At 40.2% G+C, this 13,371-nt stretch overlaps 1 protein-coding gene across 17 annotated transcripts in view; it reads left to right on the plus strand.

Moving 5' to 3' along the window:
• LOC127518793 (plakophilin-4-like) overlaps positions 1-13,371 on the plus strand; it is a 263,494-nt gene that overhangs the window by 212,943 nt on the left and 37,180 nt on the right. The window lies entirely within an intron of this gene.

Consider the following 13,371-nt stretch of genomic DNA (forward strand, 5'->3'; position numbering starts at 1 on the left):
GAATGATTGCATGACAGTTCAATCTTTTTTCATCATGTTTAGTCTCTATTTGTTTAGAATATTGCCAAAGGTGTTCTGGTGGTGGTTTGGAAAGTGAGAAATGCATTGGTAAACTTTAAAGACACTGTAAAGACTTCCAACTTTGTGCTTTATGCAAATGAGTTCCACAGGGGAAAGAAGAGTGGGCCACACTGTGTGTGTGTCCCCTCTGATGCCAGCAGCCAATCACAGCACTCAAATGGAGAAGCGCCAAATTGCAATCTCCTCCTCATCGGAAAGGGATAAAGGTACCCTTTAAACAGACACTCCTTTTTCTGAGTCTCCCATCGGATGAGACATAACAGATACACGGTTATGGGTCTCAACTCTGTAAGGAGTGAAACATTAACAGATATATCGTTCTGAGTCTCCCATCGGGTGAGACACAACAGATATACCGTTCCGAGTCTGTCCTGTACGGGGATAGACACTAACCGATATGCCGTTCTGAGTCCCGGCTTGCGAAGCTGAGACAGTAACAGATACAACACCCGTTCTGGTCCGTCCAGAGAGAGACAACAACAGGTCCCACAATCTGAGTCTACAGCTTGTGAGGCAGCAACAGGGACGACCATGTTCTGAGCCTCCAGCCTATGAGGAAAGAGACATTAACAAACACTACGTTCAGAATTTCCGTCCAGTGAGACAGTAACGACATTTGCAACAAGGTTCAGCTCAGGAGAGCAAACCTTGCTTCCAAGGTACCTTCGTCTGCGTGTTCCAGATTGTTAAGGACCTTCTGCACCTACGCCAGGGCCTCATCTGCGTGTTCCAGATTTTAGGACCCTTTGGTGCTCCAGGAGATCAGCATCCCACAGAGCTTCGTGTTCAAGACTATTGAAACAGATTCTGGCTCCTCTCCCCACTGCATTGTCACCCAGCACAACCAGTGGAAGAAGTCACTGTCATTGGACTCAACAACAGGAAACGTAAATATCACTTAACCAAACCTCTTTCCAGAGACCTTGGCATTGTTGTATATTATCAGTATATAATTTCTTAATTCCCATTAGATGTAATATAGCTGATGTTAGTTAATAACAAATAATCTTTCGTTTATTTGTTTAGTGCATAATAAGGTTCTCCACCTTATTATTTTCAGAGAAACAATTTATCTTTCCATAAGATAACGTAACTCTTCCATAGCCACACTCAACTTAATCACTTGTATTCTATGTATCTTATGCACTTTATTCCTTTATCATTCATGGTATTCATTTAGTAGTTGTGTTAGTTATTCTTGTTTATCTTTTTGTTAATAAAATGTATTTTATTAAACTTGTGTCTTCCTTGTGCTGATAATACAGAAGAGGCTCTACAAGTTAGCAATCTCACCAATCTTTCAAATAAATCAGCTGACCACTTTACATTAATTCTAAATGAATGAAAAGCCCCTGTTGAGAGTGTTCTCATACTGCCAAGGTAAAAGGCCTTGACTGGTGCCCTGAACTAGGAAAAGGGGGGAAGTCTCATCTGATGTACTCATAACCACACCTTAAGAGAAAAATCACAACGTCAGCGGTGACGTGAGTACCAATCCCTACTTTACTTTGCGTCCTTGGATGGGCGAAAGTAAAATCACTACACAGTTTCTTTCTTCTGTTGAACACGAAAGAATATATTTTGAAGAATATAGGTAACCAAACAGTTGATGGGCCCCACTGACTTTCACAGTATGGGAAAAAAAAAAACCTAAGAAAGTCAATGGGGCCTATCAACTGTTTGGTTACCGACATTCTTCAAAATATCTTCTTTTGTGTTCAGCAGAAGAAAGAAATTCATACTGGTTTGGAACAGCTTGAAGGTGAATAAATTATAAATTTTTGGGTGAACTATCGTTTTAACCACGAATGTGCTAAGTTCTCATCCTGAATGGACCAATTATCAAGGCAATATGACTGAAGCTCGGTTTATTTAATTGTTCCCGAGTGGTGTGCAACTTTTTACATGCTCAAAAACTGTAAAACGTTTTGTATCCTATTGAGGCGCTGAAGATAAACTAAATTATGTGCAACCCATTTGAATCTATTGAGAATTTACTACTTTAAAACACTTTGAAGAAAGTCAAACATGTTTTAAAACAGCCACATAAACTAAAAAGACATCATCATGCACCAACATAAATTAGAAAGCTTTTTAAACTACTCATGACAACCCATACTAGAATTTATTATGTTTTAAGTTGGCTTTAAGTGGAAACGTGAGTGCCCACTGCTACGCATCCTCACTAATGTTCGTCATTCTCATGTATTTTTTAACCTTGCTAAATAAGACAATCAAACGGTTGGACAAGATTCTATCACAAGAATGCATTAAAGAGGTACATTTAGAGCTTGCAAGTGGTTTTGTGTGACACATAGAGATGCGTATTTTGTAAATATTATGACGAAATGTTTAAATAAACCTTGAAATATTAATAACAAATTAGTGATTATTTATTGGTAGGTTAATTAAGGTTATACTGGTAAGCCACTATATTTGACACTATATCAGAAAATAATAGATTCAATTTAAAAAAAAAAAAAAGGTCACACTTTATATTATGTGTCCTTGTGTAATTAAAGAAATAACTAAAGCTGTAGATATATTCAGTACAAATATAAGTACGATGTAAAAACATTTACACAATAATTAAATGATCAATTTAAATGTTAGTACTTAGTAAGTAAAAACACCTAATATAAAGTGGGGCCAAAAAAAAAATCGATAGAATAATCAATAGATCCATCGATCATCAAAATAATTGTTTGTTACATCCCTAAATACAAGAAATTATTTCATTCATTCTTTATTTATTTGTGGCAGGGCCAGCTCCAGAACACCGAACAAACATGTGCGTTGACTCTTTTGACTCAGGCTGCCCATCAAGGCTTTCTCAAGCCAACATCAAAGTTCATCTTCGAACTTTAGCTTCTAGTTAATATTATTCTTCTGACCCTAAATTTCTGACTCTAACTCCTCCTAGAGCTTTAACTCTACAACCACCAAACTCGGGTCAGAATATGACTCAGGTCATATCATTCATACCAGCAAGCAGCCTTTGGAGTATCATTGACATCTGCCAAGCCACTCCTTAGCAACCAAAGAGTACCCTATCTATCTATCTATCTATCTATCTATCTATCTATCTTCTTGAATTATTGACCAAACAATCAGTTTTCCCCATGTGCAAAATGTGTTCTGTTCTAAAGATGACTGACAGGATAAACCTGACATAGCCGAAAACATTATGAGCCTGATGGAGACCATTTCAATATAAGAAAATGTTGGCACTTTGAGGTAGGAAGTTTAAAAGAATTGTTAAGGTCCCAGGTGCTTAAGTAATATAAAATACATAACCATATCTATCTATCTATCTGTCTATCTATCTGTCTATCTTTCTATCTGTAGTATCTCACAGAAGTGAGTAAAGCCCTCACATTTGACAAATGACACTTTGCTACAATGTAAAGTAGTGAGTGTACAGCTTGTATAACAGTGCAAATTTGCTGTCCCCTCAAAATAACTCAACACACAGTCATTAATGTCTAAACCGCTGGCCACAAAAGTGAGTACACCCCTAAGTAAAAATGTCCAAATTGGGCCCAATTAGCCATTTTCTCTCCCCGGTGTCATGTGACTCGTTAGTGTTACAAGGTCTCAGGTGTGAATGGGGAGCAGGTGTGTTAAATTTGGTGTTATTGCTCTCACTCTCTCATACTGGTCACTGGAAGTTCAACATGGCACCTCATGGCAAAGAACTCTCTGAGGATCTGAAAAAAAGAATTGTTGCTCTACATAAAGATGGTGTAGGCTATAAAAAGTTTGCCAAGACCCTGAAACTGAGCTGCAGCACGACCATAGACCATACAGCGGTTTAAAAGGACCGGTTCCACTCAGAACAGGTCTCGCCATGGTCGACCAAAGAAGTTTAGTGCACGTGCTCAGCATCATATCCAGAGGTTGTGTTTGGGAAGTAGACGTATGAGTGCTGCCAGCATTGCTGCAGAGGTTGAAGGAGTTTTGAATTTAAAAAAAAAAACACTGTTTAGTATGTGTTTTTTTTTTTTTTTTTTTTTTTTTAAGCCATTTGGTTTACAAGGAAACAAGAAGTGTCTGCATAAACCATGTTTACGTTGTAATACCCATGTCATTATACACATTTGTGTCCTCAAAACACACACACACACACACACACGTTTGAACCAAAACTACGCCCTTGCATATTAACATTGAACAGAAATCTTCATAGTTGGGTAAATTTCTATAGCGGTGAATGGGCGAGGACAGCAAATATAATTTTTGTATTCCCATTTGCTCCAATAGTAAAAGAAAAAAACATGCGTTTCAACGACTTTCCAAAAGAGGGAAAATATATAGAGTATGTATTTACACAAAAAATGTATGATGCAAATTAGTAATAGTGATCATTACTGTCTTTTAATAGAATGCTTCTGTCGTGGAAAAAAATCATGTCATATTCTGGCCACAGACAAAGCAATAAGAATCGTTTATGAATTTATTAGAAAATTAAGACTTCGCATTGGTTAGTTCAGTAGCTGGTGTCCTGCAGAGTGTAACTTCAACCAGCTTCAAAAAACCTGCCTGGAAGTTTTTAGTAATCCTGAAAACTTTGATTTGCTGATTCAGGTGTGTTTAATTAGGGTTGGAGCTAAACTCTAGCACTATGTCAGTCAACTCACAATTATAGCTTCATTATAAATAAATATTACTTTGATATTATGTGTAGAATGGTTTATTAAAATTATATGTTAGATTATCAAAGGTTTATTCACCACGGTAGCAAGAAGTTCTTCTGGTCTTCTCGCAATTTGTAACACAAAAAGCCTGCCAGGTGTTGTCATTTGATGAAAAGATGTGCGTGTCTTGAAACTCATATAGTAGAAGTCAAGTCAAGTCACCTTTATTTATATAGCGCTTTTTACAATGCAGATTGTGTCAAAGCAGCTTTACAGTGATAACGAAAATAATTTTGGCTGCACAGCAGCTCTAGAAGAAAATTGTCATTGTCCAACTTAATTAAGTTCAGTATTGATTCATTCAATTGTAAAAAATCATTAGTTATTAATTTAGTTTAATTATCTATACAGCTGCTCAGGAGAAAAAAGTGATGTCATCGTCCAGCACAGTTCAGTTCGCATACAATGGTGTCAATGCTGGCAGATCAAAAACATTGTTGAATATCAAGTGTCCCCAACCAAGCAAGCCAGAGGCGACAGCGACAAGGAATCCAAACTCCATCAGGTGACAAAAACGGAGAAAAAAAACCTTGGGAGAAACCAGGCTCAGTCGGGGGGCCGGTCCTTCTCTGGCCAACAACGAACAGTGCATGATTATGATTCAGGCAGCATTACGGGTCATAAATCAGATTGGGATTGGAACAGTCAAAACGTTCAATCTAGTTCCATCTGGTTGAAGATCGGATTCATCACGCCGGTATGGAACGGGATTTTTTTGTTTTGGGGATCTGTGCCACTAGCTGTAGTGTCGATGAGGCCTTCACAAGGGATAGATGACACAATCTCTGCTGACACTTCAGGGATGCGTTGTGATCGTATCAAGGCACAGGTCCTCCATCTGACCTGGATACGGCCCAGATCCAGCTGACTACGGTAAACCTCAGGATAAACAGAGCGACTAATATTAGTATAGATGCCATTCTTCTTATGATGTAACGAGTACATCAGGTGTTATAGGAAGTGTTCCCGGTTTAGGTGCCAAATAGGAAAAGGATCTACCACCTGCGGTTGATTTTGATATTCTAGGTATTATCATATTATCCAGGTATATGCTGAGATCGCAATAGACATGTAGGACTATAATGCGTTAAGAGCTTGCTCAAGTACTGGGGAGCTAAACCATTTAATGCTTTGTAAGTAATTAGCAAGATTTTAAAATTTATATGATGTTTAATAGGGAGCCAATGCAGTGTTGACAGAACTGGGCTAATATGGTCATACTTCCTGGTACTAGTAAGAACTCTAGCTGCTGCATTTTGGACCAGCTGTAGTTTGTTTATTAAGCGTGCAGGGCAACCACCCAGTAGGGAATTACAGTAATCTAGCCTTGAGGACATGAGCGCATGACCTAACTGTTCCACATTTGTCATGGAGAGCATAAATAATCAGAAATAATGTTAAAGTTCCCTTTAACCACTTTAAGCTTGTTTCATTATATGAATTAAATCATTAATTTCCAAATTTAGCTAGTTAAGAAAAAAGAGAATGTGTGAAAAAAGGAAAAAATAATAGCTTTTCTGAATTGCTAAAATACATTTCTTGAAACCATCACAACTAAGGTGGATATATTGTGTACTGCAAGTACAGTATTATATTGAATATTATATTGTATTGAATGTCTGTATATACAGCAGTTGCATGCTGTAAAAATACAGTAGTCAATGCAAAAGTCTAAAAGGTTGAATAAAACTCTAAATGTAAAGCATGTTACAGTACACTCAAAAAAATTGTGCAGCTGCAAAACCAAATTCAGTGAGAAATTCATTCTGCCTCAGCATCACGTCTTCATGTTGGGTCTGACCTGAGTCAAGTCACATTTATTTCTGTAGTGCTTTATATAATACAGATTGTTTCAAAGCAGATTTACAGTTGTAACAGGAAAATGATTCAATGATACAAACAGAATTAATTTCGCAGCTCTAAAAGAAAACAGTTCAGTGTTGATACAGTTCCATTGTAAAGATCATAAATTATTAAATTAGTTCATTTCATCTATAGCAGTTCTACAGAAAACAGTGATGTCATCGTCCAGCTCAGTTCAGTTCTCATCCAATAGTGTCAGTGCAGTCAAATCAATAATATTGTTGAAAATTAATGAATATTGTTGACATCACAGGCAATGTTGTCTCTTGCCCGTAATCGGGCCAAATGTGGCTAAATGTGCAATGTCTCAGTGCAAATCGGGCCAAATCCACACATCCAAAGCATTGCCAAATTCACTTTTGGTGAGCCGCTGCCAGAACAATGTCAAGTGAGCCGACACAATTGGCCCAATTGCGCTGGCTACATGGGTATTACTTTTGTGGTGTATATTAGAGATTTCTGTCAGCAACATACATCTCATTCAACCATGACTTTGAAATTGACTCTTGAGTGGCTTGAGAAAGAAATCTTTGTTATTGAAAAGAACATGATAGAAAATTGTTCTGCTAATCTTTTAAAATAGATTGAAAAGAGAGACTTATTCTGTTCTAAATGAGAAGGCTAAATATGCTCTAGTAAAGAATAGGTTTTTGTCAGTGAAAGATGAATGGTCCTATCTAACTTTTTAACATGGAACATAAACCTGTACAAGAAAACGTTTTGGTTACATATGTAACCCTCATTCCCTGAAGGAGGGAATGGAGACGTACGTCGGAACTGACCGACGAACTGGGGATCACTTTGAGAGACCAATCTACTTTGAGTGTAACAAAAATGAGCCAATGCACATTGATGCGATAATTGCATCAGCTGCTCTGCACTGCAGCGTGAGTATATAATGAGCAGCAGGTGCATATATGCATATTTGCCAAGCTAGTGACTTGGCCGTACAGAGAGCAGAGGTACAGCAACTGTGGCAACAGGATGTACAGACATTGTTCTTGGGGGACTCCCGCCGGAGAAACGAAGGGTCCGGCTATGAAGGTTTGGTGACAGTACGGGGTGATGGACACCCAGTGCATGCCGCTCTACCACGCCCATCTTGGGACTTGGCCGTGAAGCCAGTGCTGAAGCGGCCTCATATGAAACAATCCGAGCAGCGTTGCTGCGAATGCCATATGCCCGAGGAGCCTCTGAAAAAGTTTCAGTGGGGCCACTGTCCTGCCAATGAACGAATTCCAGCAGTTCAACACTGACGGGACGCGCTCCTCTGTGAGTTGCACTGTCCGGTTGACTGAGTCCAACTCCATACCGAGAAAAGAGATCCTCTGCACAGGGGAGAGTTTGCTCTTTTCCCAGTTGACCCGAAGTCCCAACAGGCTGAGGTGATGGAGCACCATATCCCTGTGTTCACACAACTGGTCCCGAGACTGTGCCAGTATCAGCCAGTCGTCGAGATATGTGAACGCCACGTTCTCTGAGCGGAACAATGGCTGCCTTCGTGACCTTCGTAAAGACGCGAGGCGACAGGGACAGCCAAAGGGTAGGACTTTGTACTGATATGCTCGACCCCGTGAATGCAAAGTGTAGGAACGGTCTGTGTCGAGGGAGAATCAAGATGTGAAAGTACGCATCCTTCAGGTTGATCGCTGCAAACCAATCTCGGGGGTGGATGCATTCGAAAATACAAAGTTCTGGCATGAAACTCTAATGGGCAGGCTAATAGGTCTTTTAACTCAACCTGCTCATAATCACATCATTATCTATAGGACACAGATGATTGGTTCCTGCTGTATTAGTAGCCAATGAGCTTGCGTGCTCAATCTTTAAATACATGAGTTAATATTTGCCTTAGCAGTGCAGCGTGCTTCAGAAATCCTCCACCTTCCCCAGCTCCACCTGTATAGATCTGCTATGGGTAATTCATGTACGCTATATTGTACAGCAGCAGCATGTCTTACTTGCTCATAGCAGCGTGTCGTGTATGTATTGGCAGTAGCAAATCCTGTACTTGCTCTGCAGCAGCAGCAGCAATTATCAACAGCAGCAGCAATAAAGCAGCAGCATCGTAGCAGATATTCTGCCAAGACCAAACACATCTACATTGTCATACCCATTACCATGCCAAACACTCAGAGTTGTCATGACAGAAATGCATTTCAGCATTAACATCTTGAACGGGAGCTTGTACAGGGCCTGGTTAAAGGTTCGCAGGTCCAAGATTGGCCATAACCCACCGCCTTTCTTGGGTACAGTGAAGTAGGGGCTGTAGAACCCTGTCTTCATATCGGCTGGTGGGACCAGCTTGATTGCGTCCTTCGCCAATAGGACGTCGATCTCTGTCTGTAAGACGGGTATCGCTGCTCCGCACAGAGGTGAAATGGATGCCCCTGAACTTGGAGGGATGCCAGGCAAACTGAATCACATAGCTGAGTCTGATCATATAGAAGAGCCAGCAAAACTGGGGAGGCACTGGGAGCCAGGCTCCCAGACACCGTGCAAGCGGGGCAGCAAAGTGGAACACAGGGACTCGACTCGGGAGGCACTGGGGCGGCCCACTTCATCTCCAAAGTGGTGTCTGAGTGTGCTCTGTTCCAAGGTGGGGCAGAGGGTGTGTGAGAAGGCTTGGTGGCATCCTCAAACCGCACACTGCTGCCCGCTGGTGATGGAAGAAGGGGAAAGGAGTGGCAAGGCGTTTGTACCACATCGCACACTGCCTACCGCGCTCTCTTGTGACCCAGAGATGAAGGAAATTGCTCTCTTTTTAAAAAAAAAAAATGTGGGTACAGAAACAGAAAGAAAACAAAAGATTCTCCACCCGGCCCTCCTCCGGGGGAGGGAGTGGTGCCATCACCATCTCCCGAAGACCACATCCTCTCATCTCAGAGCCGCTTGCCGCCTGGTCTGGTGGGGGCCTGGACGGGCTGGACGCTCCTTTGGCTGCAGGGGGCACCCTTGGCGATGAGCAGGCAGAGGCACTGCAGCCGATGACCGGATAGAGGCAGCAGCTGGTCGTCAGGGCAGGATGTGCTTGATCACCTCCGTCTTCTTCTGTGCTGCCGAAAACTGGGCAAAGTTTTCAACAGTTTCGCCAAAGAGTCTGGCCTGACAGACAGGGGTGTTGAGGACCAAACCTTATCAGGCTTACGCATGTCTGCCACAGGTGGCGCTCCTGGATATGGACATCGCCCGACTCAGGGAGCGTGCAGTGACTTTTGTCACCCATAGGGCAAGGCCCGTCGCTGTACGCAGTTGCTGCATAACACCTGGGTCGGAACTACCCTTGTGCAGTTCCTTGAGCGCTTTGGCCTGATAGACCTGCAGGAGCGCAATGGCATACAGGGCGGAGGCAGCTTCTCCACAATCAGTTTAAGCCTTGCCTGCCAGAGAGGACGAGAACTTACATGCTCGGGAGGGGAGATGTGGATTACCCTGCCAAGAGGTAGTGGTGCCACAGCCGAAGGGGGCAGCGCAGCCAAATCTTTATCCCCGGAGGACATAAGCTTACCCTCCGATGCAGCGACCAGTATCTGGTCATCTGGCGGAGCTTTGTCACTGCTGTGTCACAGATTTTGTCACAATCTGTGACAAAGCAGGTGAGAACCAATGAGCGTTCAATATCAGTGCCGTAAACCATGCCATAAAGGTTCTTGAGGGCGCAACTTTCGAATTTCAATCATAATGAGCGCGGGCTTTGATTGTGACGGTCGCTCCTGAGAGATCGCCGGATAAAGGGCTAAATTTGGATCTGTTCCTTACAAACATATGGATTCTAAAGATTTGGAGTACAGCGAACAAATAAAATTGATGTGATTTTGTGAATTTATGTTGTGCTTTGGTGTAGCTTATGTATTGTCAGTCGCTGCATAGGAGAAAACGCCTTCTGTGTCGCACAGCAAACAAACAAAATATTACAAAATGGTTAAACAATTACAGAAATTTTATTCATTTAAATGCTTTGTTAATGGTAAGTCATGCTAATAAAGGGTCTAAAAATGTTAGTAACACATCAGTTAATGTTGAAATAGTGTACACCAGGGGTCTGAAATTTAGTTTGGCATCAGCCCCAAAAAAATGTTCACCACTAGATTGCGGGCCAGAACATAGTCAAAGGATAATTTGAATTAATTAATGAAAAATGCAACTAGAATTGCCCGTGACAGACTGTTACAGTGTCTTTTGTAACTGGTAGTGAGCTGTTACTCCTGTAGTAGGACAGTCATTAACAAATGCCACATTTGTGTGGCGGTGTCGGGGTTTTACACTGGATAAATTAATAAAGTGGAGTAGTGACCTGACAAGTATCTTCATTCACCAACTTGCAAAACAGACCGCCTTGCTAAAACACACATATGTGGAAGATGCGGAATGGATAAAAATAACTAAAAAAAAATAAAAGAGGACTTGAATAAGCCCATTAATGGCATGTTTGAGTCATGCTCTTAACAAACTATGTTTTATTTCCTTTTTCCATATTGTGAATAATAAATGTGTAACATTTTAATTTGCTTGTTACACAATGGAGCCTAACTTATTGTAATAATTATTTGATGTAGCCTACTTTTACACTCAGAATTATTCCTTGGCATCCTCACGTACTAAACTGCATTTATTTAAATTGTTTGTGTGCTGGAGGTACGCTATTACGTCATGTGCAGACTGATGTTAACATTTAAGCTAGCTGGTGAGAGAAAATGGCACTATCAAAGAGTCTAAAGAGGAAAGTTGACAGCGAAAATAGGGAATACAAAGAAGAATGGAAAGACAACTATGCGTTCTTACCTAGTTTTGTGAATGCAAAGCCGGTGTGTTTTATCTGCAACGAAGTCGCTGTTTTCAAAGAATATAACACCGTGGCTACACCGGACGCGAGCGGCGCGATGCGACGCGTCAAAAGATAATAGAACCCACTTTAATCAGTGATATTGACTATACACTGGATGCGGCGCGGTGCGACGCAAGTCACACAACACAACACATTCCCGACAGTAAACGGATTCCCCATGCTTTGCAACAGTCGGTTTGTCAAGTTCAGTTTAGACAGCTTTTAGCTGTTGCGGCGCAACGCGAAGCGAAAAAAGTCGCGTCTGGTATAGACACGGTGATAATATTAGACTGCACCACAAGACGAAAATCTATTTCAGAACCAGCCGCTATCAAAATAACATGGCTGCGGGTGTGGGCCAGATATTATTGCTGGCGGGCAGTTTTGGCCTGCAGGCCACCTATTGCCAACCACTGGTGTACGCTTTACAATAAGGTTCACAAATTCCATTAATAAATGCTTTGTTGAATGTAAGTAATGATAGTAAAGTGCATATAAACATGAACAACATATCTGTTAATGTTCAGATGGTTTCCACTTCTGAATTAGGTTTACAGCCCAAATCAATGCCTTATTAATAAATAATGCTGATAAGGTACACAATGGCATTTTAACCTTTAGGGTAAGATGGAGAGTTAGAAATGTTCACCCTTAGTGTGTCAGCTGCTACATAAACTAATGTAAATATGTACAGTAAGTTAACCTTAAAACATTAAGGCTATTTACAGGCGTTGTTCATGATTAGTTCATGTTATCTAATGCATTAACTAATGTTAACAACATGCGCTGTTAACGTGAATAGATGCATTAAAATATGTGTGAGTCAGTGTTAATTTTGTTGACGAATAATTTTCGTCATAATTTTCGTCAACGACATTTTTTCACGGACGAAAACGAGACGATGACTAAATAAAAATGCGTTTTGAATGACTAAAACTATGACTAAAATCTACTGTAATTTTCATCAACGAATAAAAACGAGACGACAATAATAGAGAGGGACGATTTGGGAAGATTTCCAGTCAGGACTGCTGTCCTATGTGGAAGATGCACACATTACAAGTGTAATGTGCTGATCTAACCGCGGGAAACGCAGCACTGTTGCGCGCTCTACAGGGTCGCCCAGCAGCACTTCAGGCTGCTTCGCAATTAATGAATAGCGCACATTTATGCCAAGAGATTGCTTATAAGCTTATGTTGATGAATTATGACAATGTTTACTACACGATGTGTTTATATGGTAATATGTTTTAGATGGTTGTAAGAATGCATATTTTATTTCCCTTATCTGAACTTAATGAGCAGCCTGCTACAGTGCAGACTGCAGACATTTCAGAATAAGAGTCATGGTGTATGCGGGATGGTTTATAATAATTATTTTTTCTTGGTCAAACTGTATTTAATTTAATTTAATTTCTATTTAATTCATAGTAAACTACTTCTGACTATAACTAACTATCTTCTGTCACAGGAAGAAAAGACTAAGAATATGATTTGACACATTATTCTATATATTTTACAAGTATAAGGGTTATTATAGGTTAACCTAAAATAATAAAAAAATCTTCATTACTTGATATAAACATTAACTGAAATTAAAAAAAATTAATATATAAAAAATGTAAACTTATTTTATTTAATCTAGTTTCCAAGCTTTGGCTTAACCTGATGTACTAAAATGACTAAAACAGATAAAAACTATAATGACATTTAAAAGCAAAAACTAAAAGACATAAACACACAGAAAATTACTAAAACTTTTAACTAAAATTACAATGAAAGCAGAAAAACTAAAAATCAAATCTAATAAAAAAAAAAAATTAACAAAAGCTATAATAGTACCTCAATGATAAGTGTGTCAGTCCCTAACAAGTACTGAATTGAGCTCTCTTTCGTGTCTTTTTG

This window comes from Ctenopharyngodon idella, chromosome 9 (genome assembly GCF_019924925.1).
Source record: "Ctenopharyngodon idella isolate HZGC_01 chromosome 9, HZGC01, whole genome shotgun sequence".
In the NCBI taxonomy this organism is placed as follows: Eukaryota; Metazoa; Chordata; class Actinopteri; order Cypriniformes; family Xenocyprididae; genus Ctenopharyngodon; species Ctenopharyngodon idella.